This window comes from Salvelinus fontinalis, chromosome 12 (genome assembly GCF_029448725.1).
Source record: "Salvelinus fontinalis isolate EN_2023a chromosome 12, ASM2944872v1, whole genome shotgun sequence".
Lineage (NCBI taxonomy): Eukaryota > Metazoa > Chordata > Actinopteri > Salmoniformes > Salmonidae > Salvelinus > Salvelinus fontinalis.
Window position 1 is genome coordinate 27,063,980 of NC_074676.1, and position 27,880 is coordinate 27,091,859.

Genomic DNA, 27,880 nt, shown 5'->3' on the forward strand with positions numbered 1-27,880 from the left:
CCATTAAAGAAAGTAAAAGTTCGAATGTGGTTCCTACCTTGGTAGCCCTGTTGTGTTCACCACATAAACTATGCTTTTTATAAAGTTATCAAGGAAAAGAAGTCAACACAACAACAAACTACTGACCACTAGATTACGTCAAACAGAACTCTGATGTATAGCACAAATCGGACCAAAGAGCAACGTTTTTCAATGTGTGTGATGTGAGTGTTCAGCAACTTTGGGATGGGGGATCTGTAGATGTCCGATGTGGGATGTCTTTATTTGACAGGATTGTTTTTGTTATTTCCTCGGGCAGGCCTGTCCAGCCCGCTAGTGTCCCTTTCACCCGTTAAAGCAGCTGGGGCCTGACCCTGAAGATCTGCCCCTCAGAGCAGGGCTCCTTTCAGCCCCATACAGGGACCCTCCTTGTCCCCTCCCACCAGCAACATCCCATTCACTCCCAGAGATAACTTTATTCATCTTGTGCATCATTGTATCCAACTGAATGCAGGAACTATGCAGACACTCTAGTGAATTGAACTAGTGTGCGAGTGTGTACCGTCCGGGGGGGGCGCGAGTGTTATGTCTTAATTTCGTTTATTTAAATTGGGCGAAGAAACCAGTGTGTGCCTTAACTCTCCTATGATCTTGCTCTCTGCTACATTCTGCAGTGCCCTTCATGTCTAACTTTTGTTTGTCAAGAATAACTATTCTGTATTATTTCCATGTATCTAAAATGTAATACCCGTGGAATAACGGCATTCAAGTCATATTTATCATAACATTATTCCGTGACGACATAAGACTTTAGGTAAGGATGATGGCTACCATGACTATCCTTTTAGAGATTCTGATGATGTTAGAATCTTGTTTAGCATAGTTTCACATAGATTCCTCATCAGAGTGTTTTCCTCTTTTAAAGTTCCTATCACTGTGTTTGATTTTCCTGCTGAGCAGCTGGCAGGGACAGTTAGGGTGATTTTCACCTGCCTGCACCCTAGCAGTCGAGACCACCCTGCTCTTCTCTCATCATTCATATTCAAGCCAGGGCCTCTTGACAAGTCTGCTGATCTCACTCAATGTTTTGTGATATGGACAATACGTTTTTTTTCTATGTGGAGAAAAATGCTGAGGCCATCACACTTCTGGAGGCCTGCCTTGTGAGATTCAACTGAAGCAGAAGCAGTGGATTACTCCCCTCAGAGTCCTGCTGGAGCAGATCACGGCTCACCAAAAACCCAGTCAAACACCATCTAATGATGCACATAGAGAAAAGGTAACTGCCTCCTCAGTGTCTCCCTCATATTCTCGATATCAACACATTTGCAGCTGAGAGAGAAAACGACATCTGCAGTTGAGAACTCAGAAATCCACTGTACTTTCTGATGGTTTTCAGTAAAACGTATAGTGTGTTGTATGGAATGGTAGGCTTAATGTTTATGTTGGGTACTATGTATTATCAAGTAGTGAGCAATGTGTGTTACTGGTAGGATCTTTGTCAAATATCAATCTACTCTATTGATTTGTTTATTACATTTGAAAAAAGGGATGCTTGACATTTGATGTGGTGTATTATGCCAACATAACAAAGGACATGGACATGGAAGCGGAATTAGCTACAATGCAGCCTTTTCTCAAACTCCGGCCTAAATCAGGAATGGATGAGTTTTTAAATTAGTCAGTCACTGTTTGACAAGAGGAATCATCAGTAACTCTTGATGATAGTAGATTTTTTATTCTTAATAAGAGAGTTTGAATGTTTGTGTAGTAACCATTGGTAACATCATTTTGGGGCAATTCTAAAAGAGAGAAGTTTATACATTAACGCTGTAGTTGCAAAACACTGTTGATATTCAAATGATTATTGTGCAAAATCTGGGATAAGCCTCAGTGTGAGAGCCCTTCTAAGTGCCTACAACTATTGCTAATTCCCCTCTCCATTGTGGGCTGCACAAAGGCCTTAATCCCATTTCACTTCTGCAGAAAGCTGAGGCTATTTTCCCTCTCATAAACCAACAACACTCCCCCTGGCTGGAGCTGAGAGGCTCTGAGAAAGGAGCCAGTGTGTGTATACTTCAAGGCTTTTTTGTGTTACTTGGCTAGTGCTCTGCATAAACTTTTAAGTGGTCCCAGTAGGCCTCAGACACCTTTCGGCAGAAAAATAAGCCATCATAGACTGTAAAAAAGGAAACCAAACACTCTCTTAACCTAGACAATCCAAAATAATATATGAAGGCTTTTATACTAGAGATTGAGTTTGGAATGCAAAGGGTTAACTAGTCGTTTTTTCTGGCGGTGAATTCATGCACTAGTACTGGAACTTTCATTCTGTTGAAAAGCAGCGCTATTTCTATTCATTGTAAATCCTTTAATACATTATTTATAACTTGGTGGTCCACTATCAAAGCGACTGAAGTAGGACAGGATTCAATCCCCCTGCTTTGTAGTTTGGCAGAGCCTTGCAACAGAAAAATACGACTCCCTATTTACTTATTTAGACATAATATTTTCCTTTGTTATTAGCACAATTCTACCCTCCCTAACCTTTCCAACGTGTGGTTTAATTCCAACAGGGAATAGCTTCAAGGTTATGTCTCATCTAACTGGCATGACTTAAAGTGTTTTATTGGGAATGTGAATACTGTGTAGAAGGTAGATAATTATTGTCATTCCATTTAAAAAAAAATTGATTTGGGCATTCGTATTCCAATTGCCATCTCCAAGGACAGCATCATGAATTTCAAAAAATGTTTTCGTGATTTTAATCAAAGCCATACCTCTATGATGAATTATGATTCAACAGAACAATACACCCACCCAATAGCTGAAACACTCAACGATTTTTACTTTTGATTTCAGTTTGGTGAAAGCCACAGCTCTTTGGCAGATAGGTCTCTTATGTGGTTATGGAATTGCTAAAGCTCCCTGGTCTGGTTCTGCGATAACTCAATAGAGAGCTATGCCACGCTGTGACAAGCCCATCCTTTATTAAGTAAGTGATGGCTTTATTCAGTGGCTGTGTCATGTGGTGCGTGTGAACATACACCAGCATGTGGCCTGTGTTCGTTCATGTTACAGGTGTGTGAATCGGGGGTCCGCTTGTCTTAAAACGAGGGGGCGTATTGTGCGGTAAACAGAGATCAGATGGAAACGGATAATTGTTGGATTAGCTTTCTTCTTCTAATATCCTTGTTAGCGTTCCTGTCAATCAGACCCCCACATTCCAGTTTACATTTCCTTTCACTGTATACCACTATGTGCTATGAAGGATGCATGTCAAACACTTCTCTTTATTTATTACATAGTTCTTACACAGTTAAACATAGACAGCTAGGACTTTTGGTGGCAGTAAAGCATATTTCACAGACTTCAAAAACCTCTATTTTCCTTTGTTCTGCCCTTGTGTGCCCTTTGTTTTATTTAAGTGCTAAGATGTTCCTCAATAAGAGTCATTGGAAGGACATAGTCTCTCCACCAAATTGATCTAAGGGCCACTACTCTGAATGACATCTTTTGAACTGTGTGTGTGTCTGTGTGTGTGTGTGATATATATCATCTCAGAAAGCACAAAATCCAGATATTCCCTGAGATGACACTTAATTAATTATTCTACATGACTCTAAGATTCATAGATTACTAAACATTTTATAAATTGGTGGACAAATAAACTGTGCCAACCCTAATCGAGCCATACTCTTGCAGTAGGCTATAGCTTGGCTTGGTCTGGCTGGATTTTGAATATTACTTACCAATGTCTCTCAAAGGTAACCTTTATTCGCTATTAAAAATCGTAAATTCAACTACCAATTAAACAGAAATGTCTGGTACAGCATGATATTTTTAAAGCAGGATACATTTGTACTTCATTATCCCAAAAGGTCACCATACCATTTATTATATATTTTTTTGTGGTTTTGCATTATCAAACAGCTATGTATTGTTGACCAACAAAAGTTGCTGAATCTCCAACAGTCATTGAAACTCCACTAGTGTAACCAACACTCATCCCATTTACTATTTAATAATGACTTTAGATTTCAATTTAATTTTATGATACAATAACACTACAGAGTGTGACAACAAAATACTTATATTGGATTTTTGATTGACATACAACCACAGTTCTCTATTATACATGAAATCAAGTAGCCTCTAAAGTAATTTTAGAGCGGAAACTGTTGAGTTTATATCAATTACCTTGTCTAATTGCCGGTACAAATCATAAAAGCACTAAATTGAAAAATGGTTATAGAGTGAAATAAATTATGAATGCAAGTGATCACAGATTGTAATTGACCGCATTCACCTCCATATTTAGGTTAGATAGAAATTGAATTAAGCAAATGTGCCTTCCACCAGGGAGGTAGATGAGTTAGTTATTGGGCTCATAATCTTATCTATTTGAAAAGTAGATGGATCCCTTATGTTGCACTTTAAAGGAGGTGAAAGGATAAAGACTTTTGTTGAAAAATTCCCTATGGAAATAGTCGACGGACAATATTGATAAACCTTCAGCAGGCAAAGTGCAAACAAACCTGAAAATGTTACACCCCCACTACAACAATGGATATTAAGTATGGTAAGATCTAAGAAAAAACATTGTGATACTTTGCCCATTCCTTTCATCCAATCATTCTAATTTTGTACTGCCACTGAATAATGGTAATTTGTTAAATGTACTAAAAAAAAAACACAGTAGCCTGCTCTGAGAAGGTTGGGGAGAGCATTGATATCGTAGTATAAGGGTCTTTCAACATTCGATTGATTCACTCCAGAGCCTGCAAAAATTGCACAGTATCTGTGATAGTATGGTTCATCAGTCAGCTTGTCTCCTCTTAAGCACTGGGATACACTGAGGTCCTCTGGATCACCCCCATGACTTTGTCCCTTCATTTCAATTCCACAACATTATCCACACATCTTCTCCACTCAACTAGAGAATGACTACAGCAAGGGGATTCAGGTGTTGTATCGGTCTACAGTATATTCATTTTGAGTATTCTTTCCTAGCATTTGAATTCACACAATTGAAGACAATGTCATCTAGTTCTTTGATTCTGTTGAACTTGCCAATTAACCAATAAATTATTGCAGTAAGGATTTTATTTAAAGCCGCAATATGTAACTTTTTGTCTGACCTGACCAAACTCACATAGAAATGTGTGTTATAGATCTGTCATTCTCATTGAAAGCAAGTCCAAGAAGCAGTATCTGTTCTATGCACGCCATTTCTATGCTTCCTGTTCTCAAGTTTAGTTTTAGTCTTTTTACTTTCGGTTTTGTACACTAGCTTCAAACAGCTGAAAACACAATATTTTTGGTTGTGGAAAATATATTTCAAAGCAGTTTAGATGGTACAATGACTCTCTACACAATACTTGCTTGTTTTGTCACATAAACGGAAATTAGGCGAACTATTCGAATTTGAGCAACAGAGAAATGGCGGAGCGATTCCTGCATACTGCAACTTTAAGGCTTGGGAATAAAATGCAATACAAAAGAAGGAATAAACCTCAGTAACTTATTACATTTAAGGTCTTAACTAGTGTGATAAGTTGTAACACCCATGTGGCCATTAAAATTATTATCTTATTAGGTGTCACTCCAGGAGGAATTAAGCTGATGGTTTGGTTAAGAACTGATTCATCCCCGAGTTTGATTAATATTAAAGGAGTGGCGGGCACAATAGCCCATTGCATTTGAAATCTTAACCCCAAGAACCCTCATTTGGAACACCCAGTGTATCTCTATGCTGCACCAGTCTAATCTGAAGCGCGTCGGTGTGACCAGGTGAAAAGTGGCATTAATTCCATATTGGAGGTGGGCATGTGTTTAGAGCAGCAGAGACAGGTAGAGCATGCCATGGGAGTCAGCTCGTGACCTGACAGCGATTGCCAGGCAGGGTGTTAATTGGGAAGGTGCGCCAGCCCATTGGTGTTCCATAGCAGAAGACGTTGGACTGGCTGCTTGACTCCCTTGATAAGTAACTGTGCTTGTCTTAAACATGCTCAGTGGCTAAGGACAGTATTAGTGTATCATATTCCCTAATCACATGGCTTTCACTGGATGCACATTTTATTTTGTGTGCGAGAGGAGAAAGAAAGATTACACCTTCAAAGCTAAGCCTGTCGATAGTGCTCACAGTAGGCAACGGAGTGTTGGTGTTTGTGTTTGTGTTGACCAAAGACCAGATACTATCTCTCCTAGTTTAACAGCAATAACCAGTTTCTAACTTTTGTTTGATTGATGTTCCATTAGGAGCCACTCGGCTACATTTATAAGCATAAACCAATTAGTGCACAGAAAATGGAAGAATGTGTTTGTGTACCAGAGTAAAAATTAATTTTGAAGTGATATTGGGTACAAGAGAAGAGCTGTTGCTGAGAATAAACCCAGACCTTACACTAATAACCTGAATTTCCCAATATGATTTAGAGACACTACTGCTCAATCCTGGGTCTTATGACGGTTGACAACATACACACAACTACATATCGAAACCAAACAACATTGATTCAGTATAGTTTGTTAGCACAGTAAGAATATGTTCAGATAAATGTATTAAAATTATAATTTAGAACAACTTCATTGAAAGATTTTGCTGTAGTTCCATCAAATTTGATATTTTCATAAGGAAAAAAATATGAAGTCATCATTCTTTGCATTTTGTCTGTTAGCCTGCACAATACACACTATTACATTTAGCTGCATACTAGCATATTTTCAAGGATTCAGTACATGGCTGTCTCCACCCATTTGAATATGAATGCACCATTCTCTGATACAGCAAAGGCTGTTCTCCACATAATTCACACAACCTTCAATTTAACCTCAGAACCATCATGTTCAATGGGGACTGGCCTTTCTATTGTCAAAGATGCAGCATCCTCTTTTTTTCAGCAAAAGGATTTAATTAAACCCAACGCATTCCAAAAGAAACAGTAATTTTGGGACACAATCATACAAAATGTGTCCGACGAAGATAATTCCGCTTAATGGAAGCATTTAAATGTGTTGGCTGAAGCCTCTTACTGGACCTTGGGTAATATATCATGGCTTTTGTTTATTGCTCTAGATTATCTTTATAAACACGACCAAGCGAATAAGAGCACAATCAATATGTCTGTTTACAGTAATTGTTGCAATATAGGTTTGTATGAACATTTCCATTTCAAATTGTGAATTAAATAAACAAGAAAATCACTTGGTGTACCTAATGAACCATATCCAATAAGACATCATAACAGAACGAAGAGATTATACTTTTGAAAACTAGAAATATCATTTCAACAGATCTTTACTCTCATTGGATCTAGTCAATGCATGTCATTTTTACTGACAAAATTCTCCCCTGGATTGTTTAGTTCTGTTAATTAAGATAATAATTCGTCATATTACTTTATGTTGGTGCGGGACATTTGTTCTGATACCAAAAAAGGTCTCCACATCCCAAACAAAATACAGCTAAAATGTACCAGAGTCATCGCAGCTTGAAATGAGGGCTGGACCTGCAACGGGAGCACTGGCCCGAGCTGTCAATTTTCCTGTTGATATCTTAATAAACAAAAGTAGGATAAACTATTGTTAATGGGGATGTGGGAGTGTATTTTCAAGCAGCAGGCCCGAAAAAGGGGGCGAGGATGTGTTCGGTCAGCTTGAACAGCAGAGAAAGACTTTGGGGAGGACGCCTCCTTTGTGACATGTGCAGCGTAGACATAATGAAAGATATTATAATTACAATGCACGGTGTGTAAAAAGGGACAAAACAGATATTTGACCGGGGGGTGGAGTGTGCTGCACCATAGAGACCCAGGCCACTCCAGAGCACAGTCCCGACTGCAGTTCCATTCTGATCACTAACTTAGACACATCTCAATGGGAATGCACACAACAGACATCTCCAGTGAATAGCGTTTTGTTCCAGAAATAAAAACATTTGAACGAGGCCCCCATATCGTCTCATACTACTCTAAACTGTCCCATCAGGCATGAGGAGAAGTTACACCTCTATTTGAGCATGGGACACATTTTCCAGACTATAATTTGATGTCTATAAATGATAGTCCTAGGAGTGATAGGAGCGCTCTTATTATTATAATTTTCGGTGTTAATTCATACATAGTGTGAATGACAAGCACAGACCGAAGCACAGCCGTTATGGCTGACAACTGGAATGCTGCCTTTCTCTGTACATATTCACCCCCATAGGCGAGACAGACAAACAATGCAGTGAATGTGGGAAAATGGGAAATGCTAAACCTGCGTGTGTGTGAGTGCTGCGTGTGTGCGTCTCTGTGTGCATTCGTATAAGGGCTACGGATAAGTTTGAATGCTGTCGTTGTTTGGTGATGGCATGGCTCTAGTGGTTGTATAGGCATGTGGAAGAAGGATAAAGTGAAGCAGAGAGAGAAAGAAAAACAGAGGGGCGGGAAGCTGGCAGTGACTGAGAAGATGAGGACTTGACAGCGAGGTGACGGAGAGTTCAAACAAAATGAGGCTTGTAGATTAGCAGCGTTCCCCTCGGTGACAGGTGTCATCTCTTGTGGCAGTCTGTCACTCTGCCTACTGCCACTCTTTATATAATACCAGCAGGGAGAGGAGAGGGAGAGGGGAGAGGCAGCACCAGTCTCACCTCACCAGGCACATCCACCCGGCGTCTCCCTGCCAGTCACCTAGATTAAAGCCCAGGTGGCCAAGGGATGCAAGAGGGAAGCACCAGGAAGAACAGAAGCCAAGCTAATGGGAAAACACACTATTAAAGTAATGACGCCTACTGCCTTCTGTGAAAACGATACTATTAGTACAATATTTGGAGGATTCATGTTAACATGTGACAGCTCCTTTGAGCTATACACTGATCAATATTTTCATATTCAGAAAGCATAAATAATGTGGGGATAGCTCAATGCTGTGATAGGTCATCTTTGTTAACGTGACCAAGTGTGATGTAACATAGATGAAGTTGGTCAAGGACAATGCCCCATGTTATGTGAAGGCTAATACCCACAATTAATCTTTGACATTATAGTTCGTAGATGTGTTACTAAATCTATTAATACTACTACAGTTCCATCGGTGTAATGTCAATCAAACACCTTTTTCCATAATTAACTACAGACAATTCTCAAAATATATCTTTATTAAGATATCACAGCCACTTAACTTATATCTGCCCATAAAACATAAATAGACTAACCTACACAGAGGTTGGGACTACAGTCTCATCTCCATACACCTCTATTGACTCCCATCCTACTCTATGGAGAGTCAGTAGTTTTCTAGGTGAATGAGTGAGTTTCCTGCTGGCCATTGTGAGTGAGGCCCTTTCACATGACTCTAACCCAGGAGGGTATTAACTAAAGCTGGGAGGGAGCCGGGACACATCGTCCATCCGGTGACACCCAGGGTGAGACCTGCTGCTCCCAGCCTAAGACTTCAGCCACCTGCTTCCCAGATTGGACCGAAATACACACAGCCAGCGCTGCCGCCACCCCTCTGGGTTACAGAGTCAGGGGAGGGTCAGCTATTTCTTCATGACTTTAGCAAAGCTGTTATCTTACATTTGGAATAAGATAACCATGGATTAATTTCATACAATTGTGTTGCTGGCTGTTTTTATGTTGACTATATACAAAATCCGTTTGCCTCACTAAAATGACAAAGGGAACATACATTTAACAAGGGCAAAACAAATGTAATAGACAATCAGAAATCAAGATGTAAACACAGAAACAAATACACACCTAATTAGTATTGTGCCGTTTGTATTTGACAGATGAGGGATGCCCCCTATTGACTTTGTCAGGAAAGCCAGTCCAGAGTGAAATACAGAGATGAGGGAGTTAAACCACTGCGCGCTGCTGCCTGCAAATTGTGTTGTGAGCCATGCCAAGTCCCAGCATTCCTGGCGTTGCAGTTACAACCGCGATAGCAAAGAACAGATCCACAGATAATATGGACAATGGAGGGACTGTATAATGTCTTACATTGAAACTCTGATGGCCAATATACAGTACATTATGGTTTTTAAAATATGAATTGCGCAGGTTGGAAAGGACAGAAGGTAATGTATGTATTTGGTACTCTCTCGATTGGAAAATTCTCTCTGCATAATAATCAGATGGAATGGAGTCAGAAACGTAATGAAGATGAGCTTCTGATGTATAAAACTACTTTCTAAAATATTGTAATGATCAATAAATATAATATATTTGGGGTATTTTAGTACATGTATTATTCATTATTAGAGATTAAATATTGATTTCTAGTTTCATCTTAAATTATCTTCAGTTCTTGTCCTAAAACATTTAATTGATTTGAATATTCACAAGTTCTGGATCTTCCTCAGATAATGATCTCCCAAAGTAGCAGCCTAACAACAGCTGTGCTCTTGTAGCCTGTGCATTTAAAAACAAGTCATATTCTTCACACTGCCTCTGGTTCTTTTGGGGGAAAGAGACCACCTTCGGCACATTGTTGCTAGTGTGAGTAATGAGACAGGCTTTCCGTGGTGCTGATAGAGGCTACAATTAAAAGGCGTGCTCCGGGGTATTTTCTCTCTCTGCATTCTGGGGAGGGAAATGGGATCTGATACCGCCATGTATAATTTGTTTCCACATCAAAGTCACACTTATTGGCAGAATTGTTTTCATTGTTACATCTACCTCCTGGTCAAATTCAAGTTAAATAGACTCTGATGCAGGCAGGGCTCAGATAAGTGTATGTGTCCTACGTATGCTGGGGAAAGTTTAGCACTTTACCTATCACCTTTAATAGAATTGTATGGATTTCATGAGTTGTAGCACAGGAGACTAGTATTAGCTTAGTGAAATATTTGCAAATGGTACAGCATTACAGTAGCATTTTAAGAACATCAAATACAGTAAGGTACAAAATTGCAGAAAATAACCTCATACCTCCTGTAAAATATGGTGGTGGATCTTTGATGTTATTGGGCTATTTTGCTTCTACTGGTCCTGGGGCCCTTGTTAAGGTCAACAGCAACATAAACTTTACAAAGTAGCAGGACATTTCAGCCAAAATCCTGGTTTCCTCTGTCAGGAGGCTGAAACTTGGCCGCAAGTGGATTTTCCATCAAGACTATAACCCCAAGCAGACATCAATATCAACCATAAAATGGTTATTTGACCACAAAATCAACATTTTGCTGAGGCCATCTCAGTCTCTGGAATTGAAGCCCATTGAAAACCTGTGTTTTAAATTGAAGAGGCCAGTCCATAAGCACTGACAAAGGATATCAAGAAACTGGAAATATTTTGTATGAAGGAATGATCCCTCCCAATGTGTTCTCCAATCTCATAAAACATTTTAGAAAAAGGCTCAGTATTATCCTCGAAAGGGGAGGGTGCTGGAGTACTGAAAACTGGGGTGCCAATAAATGCCTTTTTTAGATGTGTTTTTTGTTTTATTACAAAATATTTCTCTGAGCAAATGTATTAGAATAAAATAATATAATTTTCCTTTTTTTTTTTTGAGCATACAATATTTGTGCCAATAATTCTGGACCTGACTGTAAATTCAAATAACAGAGCTCTTTCGCCTCATCTAAATTTCTCTGTAAATAATCCAGTCACCCATCCACTAATTTTCACATGTACTTTGTGGTGGAGTCACAGAAAAATGGGCGCAAGCCAGAAAAATTGGATTTTGGTTCATTATATTATCATGTTTCTTTGAAGTATTTTGCAAATGCCATGTCATTTAACCTTTAAGATGAATACGCACACACACACATCTAGGTTTTCCATTAAACTCAAAGCTATCCTGAAGAGGATTATTTTGAATTTGTCAGACAGCCTTCTTCATATCTTTGAGACTTTAAGTTGGGATATCTTTGGATGTGCCTCCTATCAGAGCAGATTTTTTTCTCACACTGAGGGATCTGTACAGCATGGGGCTGTATTTTCTCTTTGCATCACTAGATGTGTAGCATTATACCTCATGAGTGGCACCTCATTTCACACCCCCTAATGGCTTGACACTGGGAGCACACTAGGGTTCCAGCCAGGGAAGCTTCCCTTCAGTGTTGTCCGGGGTTATATAAGGGACGGGAAGGAAAGAGACGAGGAAAAGTTCGACTGGACTGGGGTTTTTTTCAACTCAGCAGAACGTGTAGAATTATGACACAGAACATTTTAATACTGATGAATATATTTCTTAATTAAATAATATACAGCAAGACTGCTCTGTATTGTATTGTCCACACGAGTGTTGGTACATACACACAGCACACGGGGCACAGACGTAATTCAATGTCTATTCCACATAATTTAATTGAGCACGGTTACATGCACACAATAATACGATTATTGTGGATAGTCAGATTAATATAATAGTTTACATTTAAATGTTTACATGATTTGTAAGAACGATTTCCAGAATAATCCTGTTTACATGGACACATCTGAAATCAGGCTATCTAATGGGATTTAAATAAACGCAGAAAATCGCCAAACAAAATAAACTTTCTACCACAGTGACGGTTATTTTGCTAAGACTATTTGATTCGGAGTTCGGGTACATACAGTTTGTATGCGAAAACTATTTCTAAAATGCATGCATACTTTCAGTTTTTCCGAACTCGCTTCGCTCCTGCATATTCCGGGAGGCTTGCGCTACCGGTGCTGACACATGCGCAGATCAAATACACCGCTAGAATGCCGATTTTAATAATTCGAAAGATTGTTTATTCGGTGTATGCTTACTTCGATTTTAACCTTACGCCGATTAAGATAAGAAGAGTAAGGTGTTTACATTACTATTTCCATACTCTGCCTACTGCCAAAATCAGTTTAATATCAAATTATTCATGTGCATATAAACAATCATTTAAATTTGTTCGAAACAACATTGATTAAACCAGTGTGTGCCCAGTGGGAGGAGTGTAATACTGGAATATATTGAATGTATTTATGTCAAGATAAAATGAGATGAAGCTGTTTGTGCTTTTCTGAAAAGCACTCCAGTGGCCTATGCTGTGATGTTTGATAGTGTTAGATTAAGAGCAGCAGATAAATTCAGCTCAGACTGCACTGTGCACCCCATCTAGCCAGGTCCGGGCTGGATGACAGACATTGTAGCCCTCCAGCTTACTTGTCATACAGCAGCAGCCAGCCAGAGCAAGGCAGGTAACATGATTGTATAATTGTGTCATGACATTGTGAACCCGCTGGTGATATATAACCATGTTCATTTTCTGATAGCGCAAGGCTGGGCCTTAGAATTAGAGTTATGATGGGTGTAATTTGTGCCTCCTACACCAAAGTGAAAATAGCAGGTCATCGGCAGGATAAATACAAATTAAAATTGATGCAGGTCTCATTTCTGTTTGACCAGTTCGTATGGGGAGGCTACAGAGAGGCAGACATGTAGGGCTTGTCATTAGGTCTTCCATTTCACACCATAGCCCTGAAGGCAAAAACTGCAGATGAAATGTAACTGCCCAGAGATATATAATTGGAGAACACTCCTTTGACATAAACACGTTTGATTTAAAGCACATTTGAAATATTTATCAGTTCATAGTGTTTATTCACTTTCATTGCTGATGACATTGTATGATAAAAAGGCCAGGATAAAGACACAAAAAGGCTGACTACAATGTTGATATGTGAGGCAGGTATACTGGAAATGAAAAGCTCTTGATTTGTGAGAGATTCTATGAATGACAGCCTCCTTTTGATTCCCGGAACTTAGGTAGAGGGACTGTGCGTGTGTGCTCCTGCACAGTGAAAGGGGCCACAGAGGATGTCCTCCTGAAACAGTCAAATCTTGTCTGACTGGCAGTTCAAGAGCTCTTCATTACAGCCCCACTGTGTCCAAGGGAAAGAAAAACAACGTGCCCAGCCTGGGACCTGTAACCTTGCCATTTAATCAGGAGTTCAAACTGCATTGTCTCCCACCACCACATCATTTAGTCTCTGAGGCTTGAGAGCAACTTTGAGGCAAATGGCTTCATATCAAGCTAGGCAGAAATAGCTCTCATGACATCACACTAGTAAATGCACTTAGACGAACTAGGTATCTAGCACCGTATCACTGTCATTCATCACATACACCTATGCAATAATTTTTTCCGTCTTAAATCCTGCATTTGAATTGGTTGTCTACATTAAATGCATGGCGTGATCAACAGTCAACATTGTAATTGCTCCCAGTGTTGAAGAATTCCAAGGCCCCCTGGAACCTGCGCTATCAGAAACAACGATGGGGTTCTGAAGATGGTAAGGGACGAAGCGCTACAATGGATGCTAGCGCGCTAGAAACATAGTTGAAACACACTGCACACATTACACCAGTATCAGTGCACAAACAAGCTAACAACAACGGCAACGTAAAAGCTGAACTTTAGCTTGCTCACCAGCTGCTTTAGTGATTGTCATTCAACTTATTGTAGCTATGTAGCTAGCTAACCAGTGTCCTCCTGGCTAGCTTCCTGATGCACAGGTCTGCAAATATGACATTCACTTTTTCATAGGGGGAATGTCAAATGTTGTTAAGGGCCCCAAAAGCAGTAAAACCAGAACTTCTCAAAAAGGTGGCTTACAGAGTTATGTATGACTTGTCATCTACACTAAACAAAAAATATAAACGCATGTAAAGTGTTGGTCCCATGTTTCATGAGCTGAAATAAAAGATCACAGAAATGTTCCATACGCACAAAAAGCTTATTTCTCTTGTTTACATTCTTGTTAGTGAGCATTTCCTTTGCCAAGATAATCCACCCATCTGACAGGTGTGGCATATCAAGAAGCTGAATAAAAAGCATGATCATTACACAGGTGCACCTTGTGCTGGGGACAATAAAAGGCCACTCTAAAATGTGCAGTTGTGTCACACAGCACAATACCACAATACCACAGATTGATGGAGTGTGCAATTGGCATGTTGACTGCAAGAATATCCACCAGAGCCGTCCTCCAATGTTGTTTTAGAGAATTTGGCAATACGTCCATTCAGCTTCACAACCGCAGACCACGTCATGTGTATGGCGTCGTGTGGGCAAGCAGTTTGATGATGTCAACGTTGTGAACCGAGTGCCCTATGGTGGGGTTATGGTATGGGCAGGCATAACCTATGGACAACGAACACAATTGCATTTAATCGATGGCAATTTGAATGCACAGAGATACTGTGACAAGATCCTGAGGCCCACTGTTGTGATATTCATCGACCGGCATCTCCTCATGTTTCAACATAATGCATGGCCCAGATGAAAATGTCCCAGTTTTTCCATGGCCTGCATACCAGACATGTCACCCATTGACCATGTTTGGGATACTCTGGATCGTTGTGTACGACAGCGTGTTCCAGTTCCCGCCAATATTCTGCAACTTCGCAGGCCATTGAAGAGGAATGGAACAATATTCCACAGGCCACAATCAACAGCCTTATCAACTCTATGCAAAGGAGATGTGTCACGCTGCATGAGGCAGATATTGACTGGTTTTCTGATATACCGCCCTACCTTTTTAAGGTATCTGTGACCAACAGATGAATATCTGTATTCCCAGTCATGTGAAATCCATAGATTAGGGCCTAATTTATTTATTTAAATTGACTGATTTCCTTATATGAACTGTAACTCATTAAAATCTTTGAAATTGTTCCATGTTGCGTTTATTTTTGTTCAGTGTATACAGTATTCATGCTTCAAATGTTTTCAGAGTTGTTTGCATTCATAACGTTTAATGTTCATTTACCAAACCCTTTCAGACTTTTCACACCTACAGTAGGCTAATGGTCTGAAGGTACAAAGAGTGCCTTGGCCTGGGCTGTCTCAGTGTCCCACAGCTGTTACTGTGTGTCACCTTTACTACTACACAGCAAATGAGATTGGCACAGGGGGATTTAAACTGTTCAGTCCTAGAGCTGGAACACATTGTACATACCATTGATATTATTGCTATTACTTGTCTAGTTTAGGTGTAATCTCTGTTTCAGAAATACCCTTTGACTGCACCTTTTTTGCTGACGATCATTATAAATGGATGTCCTCACTTTCAATTTTGTCCATGCACCATTTCAGCACACAATTTCGGTCCATGCTCATGTGACAAATACTGGACTTGCAGTTTCTGCTCACTTAGGTACCTAATTAATTGAGAAAATTCACATTATCTCTGTATTACGTTGACCACATGCTGATACTGTGATAACCATGAATATGGATAACCTACCAACAGAAAACAGTGATGGTGTTTCATGATAGAGATGAGAAGGAACATTTTGCACATGATTGCACAACAAAACACTTTTGCACTTTGCCAACAAGGTGATTTGGAACAACACAAAAAAATATTTTGTCCTGACAGTGGCATACTAACCATCTCAACAGTCCTACTGGCCAGGCAGTCAGTCAGTTGTCTAAACATAAATATATCCAGCAACAAAATGATTCTAAAACAAATAAGAAAAAAGAGGTGATGAAAAGGGTATGCGTGAAACAATCTTGTCAATAAAGTTTTTCAGAAATGCACAGATAAATATATTAACGCCATCTCTACCATGTAGCAGAAAAGTTGATTTTGTCTTGCTGTGAGTTAACACACTTAATTGTAGTATGCAAATGAGAGCAATTACAAAGCTTTTAGGTGAAGAGATGACAGCTAAGTTTGGTTTCATAGCAGGCCTCACCCAAACAGTTGTCATGGAAACAATGTAGGATAACCTCACTGTCAAATAATTGAGGGCATTATTGTAGAGATAGCAGCTCAGTATAGTTACGTTTGCATTAATGCCCACATATTGAAACATCGGCCTTATATTCATTCCATAAATTATTTTATAGGCCATATGTACTGTAAATAGTGAATGGTAACACCAGGACAAGTCTAGGGATATGTGATTGAACAATGGTACTTTATGTCTTAACGTGTCTGTTAACACAATGTATTCTATTTGATCTATTCATTATAACTTGGGGAATAGAAATTCAATGGAAATTTCCCATTTATTGATTAGAGATGGAATATTAATATTAATGTGTTGCCTATTAACAATTCTTACAGTTCCAATTTCAGTTGTGTTGTGTAGACTCTGGATCCTATAATTGCAATGACAATGACAACATTGACAACCATCATATTTTCCATACACAGTACTAATGATGACCAGACTGATGTGGTGACGGTTTAAGGCTTTAACAGGCAATTTTCAACAATATTATTTGAGATAATGATTTCTCTCCTAAATCAAATGCATTAGCTACCCCCTTCTTTGTTTACAACAAATTAAGGGGAATGACCATGAATGCCACCAGCATACCAAATCAAAATTGAAGACACAAATTGATATTTTCTATGGCAATTTATATTACAATTACTCTTGTGGAGGCTTTCATGAATTAAATATGAGTTATGTCTGAGAATTAGATGTTATGAAGGTAAATGACAAGAGGAGCCTGTAATTGAGGTGGTGGCAGCATGGGCCTACTGAACTAATCTCTGGCTGGGTCATGTGATAGGCTGTCCTCCAATGGCAGTAGTTCTTTTTGCTTAAAAGCCAGGGCAGCTGAGAAAATTGATTTCTCATCTGAGCTGTATTTGATAGCTTTTGAAATCTGAAATTGAAATGAACTAACCTATGCCCCGTCATTACAAAAGAGCAAATGAACATTGCAACAGTGTTTCCTATAGGCAGTGCAAACCTGCCAAGGTACATTTTCAAATAATTGTAAGATGCATGCTGTCTCTCTCTCTGCAAAGTTGATTGAAGTGCTTTTTAAAAAATATAAAAATCCATAATGAGAGTGAAAATAACAAAGATATGCACATGTAATTCTGACAGAAGGTACCAATGATGCATTTTATTGTGATGACTCCAAAGCTCAGAAATAGTTTTATGTGTGAAATTGCTATGGACAACACAGTTAATTGGAATGTGAGTCAAAATGTATGGCACTTTTATGCTCAAATGAACATGGCTCATATTGTTTGGTCATCGATTCTTGCAGCTTGGACTGTACATATGAAATCAGAGATTCCGCATGCGTTTTATTATTAGCTTTCAATGAAGTACATCTTCAGGCTGACAGTTCCTTTGTAACAGTTACATTTATTTAATCACGGGTACAATTTTGCATTAATGTGTGTAGATAAATAAGTAATTGATAGATTTTTTTTTCTCATGACAAATCAGTCAACCAAGAGTGCATGTCTTGGGCATGCAATTGCTTTTCTGTTTGCAGTCTTAATGGACAAATGTTATTGATCAGCTCACCACAAACTGTATCCTTTGTATCCTCTGTCTGGTGCAAGCTTTATTACAAGTAATAATATACAAATTATGGTTGGTACATTTTTTTCTCCAATATTACTAACACAATTTCTCTCTTGTAATTATTATGAACTTAATACAATTATATCAAATCAGGATCATGGATTCCCCTCAATTGTTTAGATAAAGACTACAATATTGATTTGGTTTAGGATTATTGAATGAGCCAAACAAGTTAGTTAGTGAACGTGAACAGGGCAGGGGATTGATAAGTAGTTGGTTTATTTGACAAAAGACATGCTAAAACAGATGTTACTGCATGTGGACAAGAAGATCAATAGACGGTGGATAGCAGATAGATAGTTACCTGAGATGGAGAAACTTGTAACAGATGTTCAACAGACTGATGCTTGGGTAGGCAGATCAATGGACAGGAGGCAGATGGAGGAGAACATGCAGGAGCGTAGGGAGGTTTGCTAGACAGAGACATTAAATAACGGGAGTCACATTTGATATGCAGATGGGCGCATGTCCACAAAGTCTACCATCTACAAAACAATAAATAATAGGTTGCAATTTGGGAGGGCACTTTTTGAAACCTTTACTCTACAACCTCCATTGACGTCAGTGTCATATTAATTTACTGCTAGATTTAGCCCTTTACTGTCAAGACTGTGTAAAATAAGTTACTGTCCAAACTTATCATTTCCCCCAACAACTTCTCTATGATGACCATTATTTAAGCCTGTGAATTGTGAGACTCAGGGATTTCTGTGCTTTAAAACTGATCTAATTAGCCACTGGTAACGAGTATCACGTCAAGCTGTGAATGAACGCACTATCCCTTTTGACTCCGATTAGCGACTCCGACTCCATGCAAGTCCCAGGATATCTCTTGGACGTGAGTATCATTCTATGCTTCACCATTTCAGGTAAGCATTTCTTAGCATTTTGCTAGATAATCATATTGCCTAAAGGGTTGTTTACATACATAATTGAATGGTTCATTTTATTGACAGGCTCATGGTAAATCTACATTATAATACTGTATATCCATGGGTCACCTAACAGTCATCAGCCGCAGGGGAAACAATGGACCTGTAGCATATACACTGTATTATGCCATGAATTTACTTGACACAATGAGGAATATCTCTGCCATATTGAACATACATGTCACGACATACAGACAGTTTCAGTCTCTTTCATACTTTCCCTCAACACATACACACGGATCTCCTGACATGCCTTGTCCCAGTGGCCTTGCTGTCCGAGAAGGAACTAGGCGATAACCTGATAGACTTTATCTTGTCTTGCCTAGGTCTCAGTGAAGCCTGAAGAAGACACTTCAACTGTAAGGCATCCCCCCAGAGTCCTAACCTTCCCCTCATCTCCGCTCACCAGCCGCAGCGTCTGGGAGCTGTCAGCGGCCTGTTGCTTATTGATGTTTCTGCATGTTTTAGGTCTATCTGAGATATGACAGCCCTGACACAGTGCTGATTTCAATCAGCCTGCTACACAGCACACAGTCCGACAGCTAGAGAAAGTAGGACAGAGAAAAAAAGGAAGAAATTATCTATGGGGATGTCATTGGCTCAGATCAGGTCCGGCCTTGTCTCTGACCAGGGGACTCGCCTCCCTTCTAATGAAGATGTTTCATTCACATCTCAAATTAACGTGCTCCTTGCCTCCCTGGCTGATTAAATTCAATAGAAGAAAAAAGAGAAATGAATAGGGAGGGAAAGAATTGCAGCTTTTGTCAGATTGGGGAGGCAAGAACAGAAAATGACCCCTGAGCCAAAGGTTCTGACACGGCATCAATCCCTTTAGGGGTGAGGCCTGCTGGACCAGCACTGGCTGAAGATTACTTCAGCACATCTGAGGGATGACTGCTCTATCTATTTCACACATCCTATGCAGACAACAAGCTTGTATGGTCTGGATCCTGAGCTGCCCACTAAATTAGGTCTGAGATCATTCCATGGAATGAGGGGACCCATCCAAGGCAAAACCATTGACAGAGGGCCCAGTGAATCCTTAAGAAAAGAGAAGCATATATTCCCTCCTTTTCCTTTATACCACTGACTAGAATAATATACCATTGATAATCCCAATAAATCTCTTCCCCCGCAAATTGAAGCACATGCACACATATCCCGATAAGACTCTCTCACGCAGTTTCCTCACATACCCATTAAGGACATGCACATCGCCTTGGTTCAAATCCCCTTACGTTGCTATTAATAGTGATTGATATGATAACTTGATCAAGAAATTATTATTAATTCAGTCCAAAAAAGGTGGTCTGATGCTAGGGTTTGATTTAAAGCAAGACTCAGTGTCACAGTCGCAAAATGAAATTCAGACCACTAAAAATAAATATTCCCTTTCTGGGCTTGTCTTTGCACATTTCACTTTTTTGGAAACTAACTAACTATCTATCTATCTATTTATTTTTTTACTTATCATATTACCTTTGTACTTTTGTTTGCTGTTTGTTTATACATTTGTATGTTAACCATCAAAGAAATGTATTAAAACAGCAAGCAATTGGAAGAACAATATTTCTTCCTGAAAAAGTATGTTCATATGGATTACAGAGGACGTGCTTTAATACCAATAGATATTCAGTATAATATCTGCAAAACTTACTGCTATTAGTTTGTCAAACCCTTTCTTTCTGCTTGAAAAACTTCAACTTTCTGAATAATAGAGATTTTAAAATGAATATTATTAGCCCCAATACTTCATGTTGAGTGTATTTCACTTCCAGGGTTTCAGAGACCAAACTTCCAGAGCCTATAATGAGATTGCCCCAAACAAAGAATAGATTAGCTGTCATTGAATTACTTCAATTTCCTTATTCTAATAGAGGGAACCACAACACCGGTCACAACTTTCTATGTTTGGTTACAGGCTTCACAACATGTTGTACTGGATAATTAATCCATCAAGCAGTGGCATTAAACGCCTTGAGACTACAGCACTGAACATGCAGAAAATCAAATTTAACAGTGTTGACTAACACACTCCCTTGCACTGTCGATCAAGCATGTCTCTCCTTGACAGCTCTGTTCGTATGTTGTTAAATAATCGAAAGGAGAAAAAAATAATCATGAAAGAAAAAGCAGTCTCAGAGGAACTGTCACAAAGAAAAGAAAATGCCATGGGGGGTGAGGAATGCCTTCAGTCACCCAGCTTTTCACATTTTAATTTCAGTCTTCAGGACTGACTCATGGTAGCGCCTGAGTGAGCGGGGCCTGGGAGTCAGGGCCCTGTGCTGACCCCTGTGCATAGACAGACCCAGAGAGATGTCAGCCGGAGCTCCCGAGGATCACCAGGCTGCCAAGCACTTTGAAAGCTGCTGCCAATTCAGCCTAAGTCTCAGCTGAATGGCCGCCACAGAGAAGGGGAGCGACGGCAATAAAAACAGGTTGCAAAAGGAAGAGAATTCGCTTTCAAAATGTCTAAGGCCTTTGACCTTTCATCCAACCCCTCGCCCTCTGTCTTTGAAGCTGAGCATATTTTTTTGAGGGACATCGAAAGAAGGGAGGGTTCTGAGGCTGGACTTGGGGCCTGTCAGTATAAATATATTAATAATCTGACAGCTTCATCTGCTTTTGAGGGCCAGCCATGACAGCTACACAATGCCTCACGCTGTAGCCCTCCTCGTACATGTCTAGCCTCCCTGTCTGAACAACAGAGTTTATTAAGACATCACAGTCCTGTGAAGTATTGATTTAACACCAGTCTCTGTCACTTACTGTATTAGCCATATCAAAGTTCCCAACTAAACAATGAAGGCTTCACATGTAACCTGCTACTTTTCTTTCTCAAGATGGAATATTTTAACGCACAGTATGCAATCAAATCTTTCATGTCTAAATGTTGACCCTTGTGATCTAAACAATCGCTAACTTATTTTTTAAAGACAATTCGTCATCAGAAATTCTATATCAGTAAAGAAAAATACTAATAATGTAGCACTGAACAAAGGCATTTAAGAATATAGCTGAAATAAAGGGCATACTGGCCCAGAGAAAGAGAGAATATTAAGTTGCTACAGTCTGTCTGTCTGTGGAAGTCCGCCCCTCAGAAAGTGGATCAGTCCATTGAGAGAGACGGGGAGGGGTCAGAGGGAGCGCAGGTAATTGAGGTGTCCCCTCCCCTGCCTTTTTTCCAGGGCTCCTCACCCCATCCTCTCACCCCCTGCCCTATCCACACAGCGGGCACAATTACGCTCCCCATAACCCCTCCAGCTGGCCCCCATGATCCCGCACTTCTCACTAAACGCGACTCCGCCAGCCCTCTCCCTGTTAACCTCACAGCACCCGCTCTAGGGGACTGGGGGAAGCGGCTGTACACTAGACGATGGAGAAGGAACTTAGAGTGCTCTGTTTTACAGGCAGCACTTGGCAAAAACAGAGAGAACTTCAGTTAACATGTAGGTTACACATTGAGTATCGTACTGAGGGACATATGTATGTATGCAGATGTTGGGACTTTATTTAACATTTTTGTGGAGAACCAAAACAGATACACAATCATGTAAATCAAATGGCATTTCTTAAAATAGTGTCTTAATATTCTTGATATTTGATCACAATAAAAACAGTATAACACAATATGTGCCCTTTACCTATATATTTTTCATCCTAAATGTAGCAGCAATCAACACCTTGGTTAATTGAGTCACTAGAAATAGATTTCAATACCCATGAGTCAGTCCATTCATATTTCTCCAACACTCTCAAAGTGTCTCTAGATAGACTTCAGCTTTCAGTTCCATCCCTTCACATTAATGAGGGAAGCCTCTACTGTGCGTTATTACCGTAAATAATACCATATGGTAAAATGTAAACAACATCTGCATATTCATGTCGTTACTTTATCTGTTTAATTAGTTCCAGCAAAGCAGTTTACCCTCTGAGGCCTTCCCTGTCAAAGCAGCGCTGCTACAGCCGTGCCCTGCTGTCGGCCCTGACAGTCCTCCATTGTTCAACTGATGCTCACGCCCTGCCAGTTTAATGCCAGGTACTTTCTTATAGGCTGTGGATCAGGTGGGCAGAGTGTAGGGGATGCTATCACATGATGGCAAACCTGGCACATTCCTCCCTAACAAGGAGACCGATACCAGTCATTTCAGGATGATTTTATTATACCTCAACGTGGCTTTGTTAAACACCTAGTCTGCTACAGTACCTTTACCAAAATAATACAGATGATGCTGACATGCATCAGATATCAGTAACATGTCTGATATGCCTGATCGAATGCATCTGTCTCAAATTTGAGAAATCACAATGCAAGATAGCACAATATACTGGCCATATGTACTATAACACACACACACAAATATATATATATATATATATATATATATTTGTTTACACACCTTCTTCCCCCACAATACTAGGATACCTTGAGGGAAATCTATAGGCTACCTGCTATTTCATCAAACACACAACATATATTTTATTTGAATAACGGAATAAATGCATGTTTATACATACTTACTGCATAAATACAGTGTGGGTTGGATTGAATTGGGTGCTTTGCATAAAAATAAGTTACACTGTCATCACATACATTTTAGTCTCTAACTATGGAGTCCTGTACAGTCTCAATGCTAACAACTAACAACAACAGTGCTTGCTACTGTAGCGGTAATGGCAAGGAGCAGTGCAAAATTGCATGAAGGCTTGGAGGCTTACAGGGCATTCTCTCTAATTAAATTCCCCTTCATCAGGCACTCGTTTGTGCACAAGCATTAATACTTTTGACCCCATGTTGCCCAAACACTAACGTGCCTGGCGAAGGAAAAAGAGTAGGGAAGTGAAAGAAAACACAAAGGAATATCTTATTAGGAGAGTCAGACGTGTTTTAGCCTTCGTTGCTTGATGGCTGCTGCTGGTGTCGCGACCTACTGGCGTCTTGCTAATACGGCAGTGAGCGCCATGCCATTGTTCTCAATCAATAACTAATTATCAAAGTACTGGCTCCGACTAGTATTGTCCTCTTTGCTTGGAACCCCTTGTTGTAGATTGAGAAACGGAGAGGGAGGAGAAAGGGGACCGAGGGTGGCTTTTGGCTTCATAGTGATGCTGCCGCCACAACATCCTTGCTAGCCTATCCAGATACACTGTGCTGTCAGCTTGAATTAGCATCCCCTACTAATTGATATAAATTAGAACAGAAGAATTCTTGTTGCTGCTGAATGTCATAATGATATCCTCAAAGTAATCATGGGAGAGCAAAGGAGAACAGTACAAAACACACATGCAGAACCAAAAGGAAAAGACAAATTAGGCTGACTCCTGCTAGGGATTTGCAAACAAGTCTTGAAACAAAGGGAAAGGGGAACCAGACTGATGCCAAACTCTATGTTTCATTATTTCAATCTCATTTGTGAGTGTGAATCAGCGTTCGTTTCTAAGATATGGAAATATTTCCCTTTTCTTTGCAATTCTTGTCTGTCTTTTGACAATCACATTATATACAACAGATCCAAATATAGCAGTCTATATTAACTGGTACTATTTTCCTTTATCACCTTTTCATTGTTTGTTGCCTTTTGCAAATGAGCAGACAGAAATAGAGGAGCCAAGTAATTCAGAGTTGGCAACATGGAGGATATTCTGTTCTGGTGCCTGGCTGTCTGTGTGCTTCTGAACAGTTAAGGATGATGTCATCCCACGTGGCAACACAGTTCACTTCTCCCAGTCCTGTTGGAGCCACTGGCACCAGGCCTGGGGGGTTGAGGCCCCTAGGAGCCCGGGGGGTGGCTGGTGCCCCAGTAGCAAGGCAGGGGTCAGCCTAGTAAAAGTGCTGCCCTCAGGATGGGGAGTATAATCCCTGTGCGAAACCCAGGCAGCTGGAGCAGCCCGATTCGCTCGGCAAATGTAATGATATGGGTTGCACTGGAGCTGATGTCTGACCTCATTACCAGAGTTTAATTGCGTTGTTACAGAGTTTCACTTCTTCCTTTCTCTGGCCTCTTTGTATTATAATTCCTGGGTTGCTACAAAAGTAAATTAATTACTTATGTATCTCCATATATATCCCTAAAAGTTGTATTATGACAAAATGGCTATTATAATACTCATTACGTCACGGAAATGTTTCATTTGTGCAAAGTATTTTCAATTCTAAAACAAAATGATTTATTGATGATAGCTTTGCCTGCATTTTAACTCACTCAATAGTTCATATGGCGGTTGTCTATTTATATGGAAATTATTTGAAAAGAAATGAGAACATTAAATCAACAGTTCATTAACACCTTTTAAATCATACCTGTTCCTCATCAAGTTGTGTTTATTAGGAACTGGTGTGAAACATGTTTGTGAGTTCAATACATATCTAAATAACTGTGGTGTTGTTCACGCTTATAATTAGTTAAGATTTCTTTAGACTTATTACACAATTATAACCAATGAATTAAAGGTGATAAAGACATCCTGAAATGAATATTTCATTTGATTGAATCATTAGTTCATCTTTTTTTGTTGCTGGCTCTAAACATACACTACAACAGACTAGAGGACATAATATGTCTCAGTGGTTATCAACCCATTCTATACAGTGAGTGGAATGTTTTGCTGCTTTGAAGCCAGGAAACAACTCTACCTGTAGTAAACCTGGTGACCTTTGAGCCATCCAGCAACCGTATCATAAGGCTAAAAGGTTAAAGGCTGGGAAAAAGTTGGTGTGTGTGCATAGAGAGACGAGGATGTGCATGGGGACTGAAGATGTGCTGGACTATATTACTGTATCTCCTGTTCTCTTGGAATTGTATCACAATACACCCTTGAAAATAGCTCCCAATTAAAATCCAAGCATTGTGTTTGTGGATAGATTTTCCTGGGTTCTCCTCATGAAAAGTGCAATTATAATTCTGTGGTGTATAAAACACACTCTCCATGTAGAGTACCCATCCTATTGTTATCCTATTGTCAGTTGGAGGATAAATGTTGAAAAGGCCTAATCCTGAGATGGGCTGGACAGCAGGCTTTAATGAGGAGCCTGTCTCAGAGCCTGTCTTAGGCAGAGCCATGTGATATCCTGGCTGGGGGCTGGGGCCGGCCCCGGTGTGGAGGTCAGGTCGTAATGGAGGGGTCCATGGCTTCCCCTCTGGAGAAGGGCGGAGCCCACTTAGGCTGACCCATTAAGTCAAGTTGCTCTCCTCTGACCTTCCAGAAGATGCCTAGTTGTGGGACACCGTCAGGCGAGCTTCAGCACAAACAGACTGCCTGCCTGCAGGCAATGGGGTAAAAAAATAAAAATAGAAAGGCTCCAGCTATGAACATGGAGGCTGGAGCCTGTGAAAGATGTAAATTCAAAGTAAAAAGAGCAGAGATTGAACCAATGGGCTATTATGCAGTAAGTGAAACAGAGCTGCCACTTGGAATTATGGGACAATAGGAGGTTCAAGCCAGCGGGCAGCTAGTGTATCGGGCAGCCAGATCCCAATCTTAGTGACATTACTGACCCAACCTTGCACAAACTCTGATCTCTGGTGGCACAAAGAAAGGATTGGAGACCAAAGGGGATTAGTACAAAACACTGAAGGAGAAAATATACATGGAAAAATATGGAGGGAGAGACTTAGTACAGTACATTACTGCTGGACTTCACAGTGATGCAGACGGGAGCCAAGCTGTGCAAATAGTCACATGATTACGTAGTCAATAATACCGGCAATCTTCAGAGACAGAAAGCTATAATCAACAAAAATCCATATTGAAGGTGAATGCCAGAGTTTTTTCAAAATGTCAGCCCAGTGGGTTTGCAGAAGGGCAGGGATGACAGCTGAGGAGCAGGGGGCTGAGCAGGCGGGACAGCGGGGACAGGAGTGATCTATGCTGATGAGGTCCTGGACAGGGGGGCCAGGCAGAGTGCAGTGCTGGGCCAGGAGGACATAGTCCCACTCCGCCTCAGCCGGCTCCCGCACGATAAGGCAAGTGGGATGCTCTGTCTACACTGTTGGTACCTTAGGGGAACCAATCACTCACAATACATCATTATACTGAATGTGATCATGATCTGATACAAACATGGTACATGATCTGTAACATATTTCACCATGGATCTGTATTACAGTGGTCGGAAGTAGTTTGAAGTACCAAGCAACTTGGTTTTGGAAAAGGTGTTACATTTTGGTACAGATGACCAATTTTGTTCAGTTTGTCTAAGATAGATTGTTGGTCCATTTTGGGGTATAGAAATATTTTCCATTTTAACTTTGATAGAAGTGCAATGAAATTGAGGTGTTTTTATGTTCGATTTCTTTCTTATCAACCTCTGAAAAGCGATGTTTATTCTTTTCTGAGGTCTTTCAAGTCATTTTAAAAGTTTTTTTTGGGGGGGGGGCACAGACTTTCTTGAATAAAATAAGTGCAGATTTGCTGAAAATCTGTGGCTTTTATGTGCGGCTGCAGTAGCATGGTGAAATTTTTGGACACTAATACCCATTCATTTCGGTAGATCCATAAATAAAAGCTGCCAGCTATGTGGCTGCCGTGAAGTGGTATTCTTTGGTGCCCAGCGGGATGTCCTGTTCACATTAGCACAGCGGGGGAAACTGGCCGGAACAGCCAGACAACTAAATCAAGACATTTTCAACTTCTGACAAAATTGCTATAGGGGGGAGAGACAGTTT